At 49.7% G+C, this 7,643-nt stretch overlaps 1 long non-coding RNA gene across 1 annotated transcript; it reads right to left on the bottom strand.

The window, feature by feature from the left end:
- Nucleotides 1–622: 622 nt before the first annotated feature.
- LOC119086375 lies at nt 623–3,579 on the bottom strand. The gene is made up of 3 exons (XR_005089646.1): nt 3,495–3,579; nt 3,129–3,280; nt 623–928 (listed from the first exon to the last, which is right to left on the bottom strand). It is a non-coding gene; the product is annotated as an uncharacterized LOC119086375 (long non-coding RNA).
- Nucleotides 3,580–7,643: the final 4,064 nt, after the last annotated feature.

Raw genomic sequence — 7,643 nt, 5'->3', positions numbered from 1 at the left:
AGCCAGGTGATGGTGGCACAGGCCTGTAATCCCAGCACTTAGAGGCAGAATCAGGCGGATCTCTATAAATCTGAGACCAGCCTGGTCTACAGAGAGAGTTCCAGGACAGCCTGGGCTACACAAAGAAACCCTGTCTCAAAACAAACAAACAAACAAAAAACTTTAAATAAGCCATATGCCTTTAATCCCAGTTCTCAGGAATCAGGGATCTCTGAGTTCAAGGACAGCCTGGTCTGGTCTACATAGCAAGTTCCAAGACAACCAGCGCTACACAATAATGAGATTTTATCTCAAAAAAAAAAAAAAGGCGGGGGGGCAGGCAGAGTCAGGCAGATCTGTGAGCTTGAGGCCAGCCCAGTCTACATAGTGAGTTCCAGAACAGCCAAGGTTACACAGTAAGATTCTGTCTCAAAAAAATTAAATAGGGGCTGGAGAGATGGCTCAGCGGTTAAGAGTACTGGCTTCTCTTCCAGGGGTTCTGAGTTCAATTCCCAGCACCCACATGGTGGCTCACAACCATCAATAATGGGATCTGGTGTCTCTTTGGTCATGCAGGCATCCAGGCAAATAGAGTATACATAAAATACATAAATAAACATAGAATCTCTGAAAAGTGGACAAGGTGTAGGAACATTAACCCAGCACAAGCACCACACAGCTCAGAGGAAGTGTTCTCCTTCACCTGCAAGTTCATAGCCCAGCCCATCACTGACTCCACATTCCACACCACCTACCACCAAAGAAAGCCAGCCTACCTGGTGTCCTGCTCCATGGAGCTCCCCAGGGTGACAGCAGCTCAGACAGTGGCTCTTGGGAGAGACGATGGCTTCAGAATGGACACCTGGGACATTCATAGCCACGTCCTCCATAGCAGGTGAGTCACACCAGGCACTTCCTGTGACCCAGCGGCTGGCTCTCTAGGTGGGGCCTGGCAAGGATTCGGGAACAAGAATCTGATAACTGATGGGCCGTTATGTAGACCCCAGCCCAGATTTGTCCAAGCCAGACAAAGCTGTCTACCCATTTTTCTGTTCATGTATTCAACAACAGTATCAACAACTAAGTTTCCCAACATATTGCCAAGCATTTATATGTGATTTCTAATCCTTACTATATATTGTTGGTCAATGTTCCAAGGACCCTGAATTACACTCTCCTTGTGCTGCTCATAAAAATGCAAGTTTCTGCCGGGCGGTGGGGTGCACGCCTTTAATCCCAGCACTTGGGAGGCAGAGCCAGGCGAATCTCTGTGAGTTCGAGGCCAGCCTGGTCTACAAAGTGAGTTCCAGTACAGCCAGGGCTACACAGAGAAACTCTGTTTGGAAAAACAAACAAACACAAACAAATCAATAATAAAGGCAAGTTTTGGGGCTAGAGAGATGGCTCAGGGGTTAAGAGCACTGACTGTTCTTCCAAAGGTCCTAAGTTCAATTCCCAGCACCCACATGGTGGCTCACAACCATCTATAATGATGCCCTCTTCTAGCCTGCAGGGACACATGCAGGCAGAACACTGTATACCTATAAATGAATAAGAATAAAATAAATAAATAAATAAATAAATAAATAAGTCAGGTTTCCAGTCATAGGTGGTGATGTGCACCCCTGATCCCAGCTACTCAGAACAGTGAGGCAGGAGGATCTGTGAGTGTACAACTTTGGGATCAGTGTACGCAACATATACAGTCTCCATCTCTTGGGAAAAAAAAAACAAAAACAACAACAACAGTAAAAAACAACAACAAAGAGCTTCCAACAAACATGAGGACCTGTGTCTGAATGCCCAGAACCCAAACCCAAGCATGGTGTTATGTGTTAGGGAGGTGGGGGGGGGGGATCCCTGGTGCTCACTGGCCAGCCAGTCTAGCTGAATCATCCAGCTCCAGGCTCAGTGAGACCTTGTCTCCAGAAATAAGGTAGATAATGACTGAAAGAGAAACCCAGCATTGCCTGTCAAGCGGTGGTGGCGCACGCCATTAATCTCAGCACTCAGGAGGCAGAGGCAGGTAGTCCTTCGAGTTCGAGGCCATCCTGGTCTATAGATCAAGTTCCAGGGCATCTAGGGCTATACAGAGAAACCCTGCATTGAAAAACCAAAAAAAAAAAAAAGAAAGAAAGAAAGAAGATATCGTCTTTCCTCCACATGTACCCACACCATATGTACACGTACACAAACATATAGACACATACACACACACACCAAATAAAGAAGCCAGCAACAAAACCCCCATAATTCTGTTTCCTCTGCTGGAGTACACCATAAAAGAAAGTACCCTAGCTAGTCCCAAAGTGTCTAGCTTTCTAAACCTACAGCTCCCCTCTTACTCAGCTAAAGTTAACACCAGTTCCAGAGGAGGCAATCAAGGCTCAGAGAGGTTCCCTGACACACAGTGGCACCTGAGCCGGCTGGAGGCTCTTGGTCTGTCCTACAGCTCAGGGTGGACACGAGGGTGCTGGATCCTGCTGCCAAGCCACCCAGGTCCCTTGGCAAACGGAGTTATGCAAAGGGCTGGCCAGGTATTTTCAGACTTGAGGACAAATCTTAGACAAATGTGAACAGCCACCTAAGGTCACAAAGTTCATATGTGACTGAGCTTAGCCCAAAAGGAACCACTGGTGTCCCCCATCCCACCCCCCATCCCCACCCCAGTTCTGAAGATCAAACCCAAGTGCTAGAAGGTATTAGACAACCACTCTGAGGCTCAGCTACACCTCCATCCTAGCCAGGGGTCATGAGCCAAGTCCAGTCCCCTCCTTGTTCTGGAGGCTACAATGTCCACACCCTAGAAGGGACTCTGGGTCAGGAGACTCAGGTCCTCTCACTTATCCACAACTTGAAAGGATATTGATAGGGGTGGTATCCAGCATCCCCCAAAGCCCAAGTACCTCAGGGCACCACGGGGTCACCTCATACCGGACCTACTTGGTGACACAGAGCAACCTTTGTTGTCAATCTCAGCTGAGCTGAGGAATTTCGGGGCCTCCCCCTGGGGCTCCAGGTCGTTCCCTTGGAGAGTGGAACCCCCACAGGAGGATCCACGGAGCTTGGGTTCCTCCCTGGGCGACCATCTCCCTTCCCTACTTAGTCCCGGTTCTAATATGGTGGATGGATGGACTTGCCCCACCAACCTGGGCTGCTCTTTCCTGGTCCAGCCACCAAGAGGAGCATCGTCTTGGATGGAGAACGTGGCTCCTTTTCCAGGGGGCGAGACAAGGACTGTTCATGTGCTCCTGTGACTCCAGTTTCCTCCACGACCCCAACCAACCGGCAGAAATCTTCCCTAAAATACACCTTAGATGGTTAAGGATGCAACTACAAAAAGCCTTCGCGCATCTGCACACCCCGCCCCGAGAATGGACCCTTGGTCCCCACTTCCTGCAGCCGGTCCTCCAGTTCCTCGGGGTCCCTCAGCCTCCCCACCCCTGGCCTCCCCTTCTAGCCCAGGCAGTTCCACTAGCCCCGGGGTTCTGACCTAGGCTCAGGTTTCCACTCACCGGGCGATGGAGGTGCTCGTGCCAGGGTCTCAGTCTCTATTTTAACAATGAATCAAAACGCTGCCCGGGAGGTGCGCGTGAGACCACGCCCCAGCCGCGCTCCAATAGGCTCGCCCTCAGAGCTTCATTTGCATAACCAGCTTGCGATTGGACCCAGCGAGGACTAGGGGCGGGGCAGAGGCGGGCGGTGCCCCGGCGCCTTGGAGCGCGGGATGCACAGCAGCACGTTTCGCCTGGGCTACCCGCAGCCTGGTCCAGCCCTGTCCCCAGGGGCCCTGAGTGCTGAAGCTGGCCCAGTGGCCTCTAGTCTCTTTCCCGTTGGTTCGTTCTGGCCAAGGTCTTCAAAAGGCACTAATGCATACGTGGGAAGTACAAAGTGTGTCTAGCCTGGTGTGGGGGCGCATGTCACTTGTCATCTAGCGCTTGAAAATTTGAAGCAGGAGAATGGATTGCCCACAATTCGATCGGCCTGGCTGCAAGAGTGAGACACTCCCAGAATGCAAAACCAAAAGGCTGGTGACATACATCTGTGAGCACAGCAATTGGGAGGTGGGGACAGTAGAAGCAGTGATCTGGAAGTGAAGGCAAGAAGGCCAGGTGGTGGTGGCGCACGACTTTAATCCCAGCACTTGGGGAGGCAGAGGCAGGCGAATCTCTGTGAGCTCGAGGCCAGCTGGTCTACAGAGTGAGTTCCAGGACAGGCAGGGCTACACAGAGAAACCCTGTCTAAAAAACAACCAAAAAAAGAAAGAAAGAAAGAAAAAGAAAAAGAATAGATAAAGAGGTCAAGGTCTGATTTGGCTACAGAATCAGTTCCAGGCCTGCCCGACATGAGACCCTGTCAAACAAAAGCAAAAAATGGAAACCAACCAACCAAATGAATTGTTCAGGCAGAACAGTTCCAGACAGCTAGTAAATATGAATGGAACACAGTACCAACATCACATCACCCTGGATACTGTAGTCAGTATCCAGGCTGCTCAGGGACCACAGAGCATCCAAGCTCAGGGATCTCCACCCCCATTTGAACACGAACCTGGGCTCACGCACAAAATGTACAGCACCACCCCAACTTTTCAAGTTAAGTTCTATTGTGCACCGGTTACACACCAGCTCCTAAGCCAGGCCTTTACACACAGCAACAAAGATCAGAGATGTCAACTGACTTGCCAGGGTTGCCCAGTTAATAAAGGGCAGAATCAGGACCAATATCTTGGGATGTCTGACTCCACAGGCCACTGTGAAGCATCCCTGTTTGTTAATTCTCTCTTTCACCTGTGTCCAGTGAAGCACTCAGAAAAGAAAGCATGAATAAAATGTGGCCTCTTCCCATGTGAGGGCAGAAACGAGGCCCCAAACAAGTCATCCTGGCCCAGCATTGATCTGGCTGACAAGCTGGATTCCTCCATGGCCTGGCTAACTGTGTAAGACAGGGTCTGGGGAGACCTGGGTTCAGAGTCAGCCTCTAGTACTTCTTAGCTGGGTGATCTTGAGACAGTTTCTTGACCTCTCTGAGCCTGGGGTAGAATGGATATTTCATCTGAGTTGGAACTGAGCATGACCCCAGCCTTCTGCCCCTACCAGGCAATTCAACCTAGAGTTGACTGAGGGTGGCCCGCCTGACAACCCAGTTCATGAAATATTTATGGAGCCCTTTGTCAGTCATGTTTGCTGAGAGTTCATCACAGAACAAGAGACCCGCGCGCCGCTTTTGTGTGTTTGTATGGTGGAGGAAAACAGATCCAGGCAAGAGAGAAATAAGCAAAGCAAGGCTGAATCAGCCGGTGCTTAGGAGAAAAGGGAGCAGAGCGGAGTGGCATGTGGGGGCTGGGCAGTGTGTTTCCAAGGGGGTCATCAGGTAGGTCTTAGAGACGTGGCTAGTGCATCTAAGCAAAGACCCAGGAGTGAGCCTGTGGGTCTGGACAGGTCACAGGCGGAAGGATGGCCAGACCTGGAGTAGAGAGCAGGAGAGGGGGACCAGGTGGGTGCCGTGAGTGAGTACTCACCTTAGCTTTGGAATGTTTGCCCAAGAGGCTGACAGAAGGCAGGGAGCAAATGGAACTATGGGAAGAGGCCCCTCTTGTAGGGATGGGTGAGGAGGACGGCAGAGCCCAGAGAGCTCTTAGCAGTCCAGGAGATGAAGCCACCCCCTCACCCCCACATGGCCACGTTTGTGCTCTCCCAGGAACCAACAGCCCTCCCGGTCCTCATCTACAGTGAATTTCAGGACAGCCAGGGCTGCAGAGAAACCGTTTTGAGAAAACATAAAATAATGATGATAATAATAATAATAATAATAATAATAATAATTTAAAAGATGGCAAGAATTTGTCTCAGAGGATAGTCTTGTGCATCCATCGGTTCTTTCCTTCCACTGGTATGTTGGTTCTGGGGATCAAACTCAGGTTTTCAGACTTAAGTCTGATGTGGTGGTTAGTTTTAATTATCATCTTTGCACACTCTGCAACCATGTGTAACGTCTCAGTGAAGAGCTGCCTAGGTCGGGAGGGCCTGTGGACATGTCTGTGGGGGGTCGTCTTGGTCACTGTTGCCGTGGAAAGACTCACTCACTGTGGGCAGCACCATTCCCTAGACAGAGGATCCTGAACTGCAGAAATGGAGGGAGGGAGCTGAGCACGAATAGCATCAATGTATTTATTCTCTCTGCTCTTGTCTGGGTGTGATGTGATTGGCTTCTTCCAGTCCCTGCCTTGACTTCCCTGCAATGGACTGTAATCTGGAATTGTGTGCTAAAATAAACCCTTTTTCCTGTAAGTTGCTTTTTTTTTTTTTTTCCAGAGCTGAGGACCGAACCCAGGGCCTTGCGCTTGCTAGGCAAGTGCTCTACCACTGAGCTAAATCCCCAACCTGTAAGTTGCTTTTTGTTTGTTTAATTTTTTTAAGCCTCTGAAGTGACTGGGCTTCCTGTTTTGAGATGCTAGTATCTTAATCACTTGGGGCACCTTTTTTTAATGATTTATTCTTATTTTATATGCATCAGTGTTTTGCCTGCATGTATGTCTGTGTGAGGGTGTCAGATCCCCTGGAACTGGAGTTACAGGCAGTTATAAGCTGCCATGTGGGTGCTGGGGATTGAACCCAAGTCCTCTGGAAGAGCAGCCAGTGTTCTTAACTGCTGAGCCATCTCTGCAGCCCCTGGTCAGGGTGTTTTATCACAGCGACAAATGAAACTAAGACACGCATCTACCTGTGTTGTTACTTCACTAGGTCTCTGCTCCACACCTTTGCTGGGGCCATGGCCCTGACTGAGACACCCCCCCCCTTAGAGATCTGGAGAATGCCATGACTCCTGCTCTAGCCCAGAATTTATGTCTTCATTTGGCAACAGCAAGAAGCACCCAGCCCTTTCTCCCATGGGCAATGGAGGGTTCAGAGCCTGGGTGAGCAAGGTAGAGGGCTATCTGGCAGAGCAGAGAAGGATGGATGACCTTTACTGGGTCATCAGAGCTAGCTGCAGCCAGGGCTGACCTGTGATGACATCACACAGCCAGACTTGTTTTCACCTGTTTACCTGCCTAAGAAAACACAGAGTTAAAATTAGTAAACATTGGCTTCAGCTCACAGTTCAGGGGGACACATTCCAAGGCATGGTGGCAAAATCAGACTGTGGTGGTGGACGGTTGCTTACATCTGGGGAAACGCAGGTGTTGTGTAGCATGAGTTCTAATTGGTCTTAAGAATAAAAACCCGGAGTCGGATATTGGGGTAAATGCTAAAAGATCAGACAGACAAAGGAGCAGCCACTTCTTACCTCGCCAACTCCTCAGCTCCTGTCTCTGCCCACCTTACATTCCTCTTCTAGCCATATCACTTCCTGTTCCTCCTCCCTAGTGCTGGATTAAAGGTGTGTGCCACCACGGTCTGGCCTCTATGGTTAACTAGTGGCTAGCTCTGCACTCTGATCTCCAGGCAAGCTTTATTTGTCCAAGCACAAAGTATCACCACAGTCTTGCTATGAAGTCAAGGTGGCTTTCAACACTGTGACTAAAGTCACTCTAAGCTTGAGGCCTCTTCTGTGCCGTCTCTAAAATGGTGAATCACAGCAGATCTTTTTTTTTAAACAATTTATTGATCTTTATTTTATGTGCATTGATGTATGTCTGTGTGAGGGTGTCAGATCTTAGAGTT

This window comes from Peromyscus leucopus, chromosome 20, assembly GCF_004664715.2.
Source record: "Peromyscus leucopus breed LL Stock chromosome 20, UCI_PerLeu_2.1, whole genome shotgun sequence".
Classification (NCBI taxonomy): domain Eukaryota; kingdom Metazoa; phylum Chordata; class Mammalia; order Rodentia; family Cricetidae; genus Peromyscus; species Peromyscus leucopus.
The sequence above is the reverse complement of the archived record's forward strand: the minus strand, read 5'-3'. Positions and strand labels throughout refer to the sequence as shown.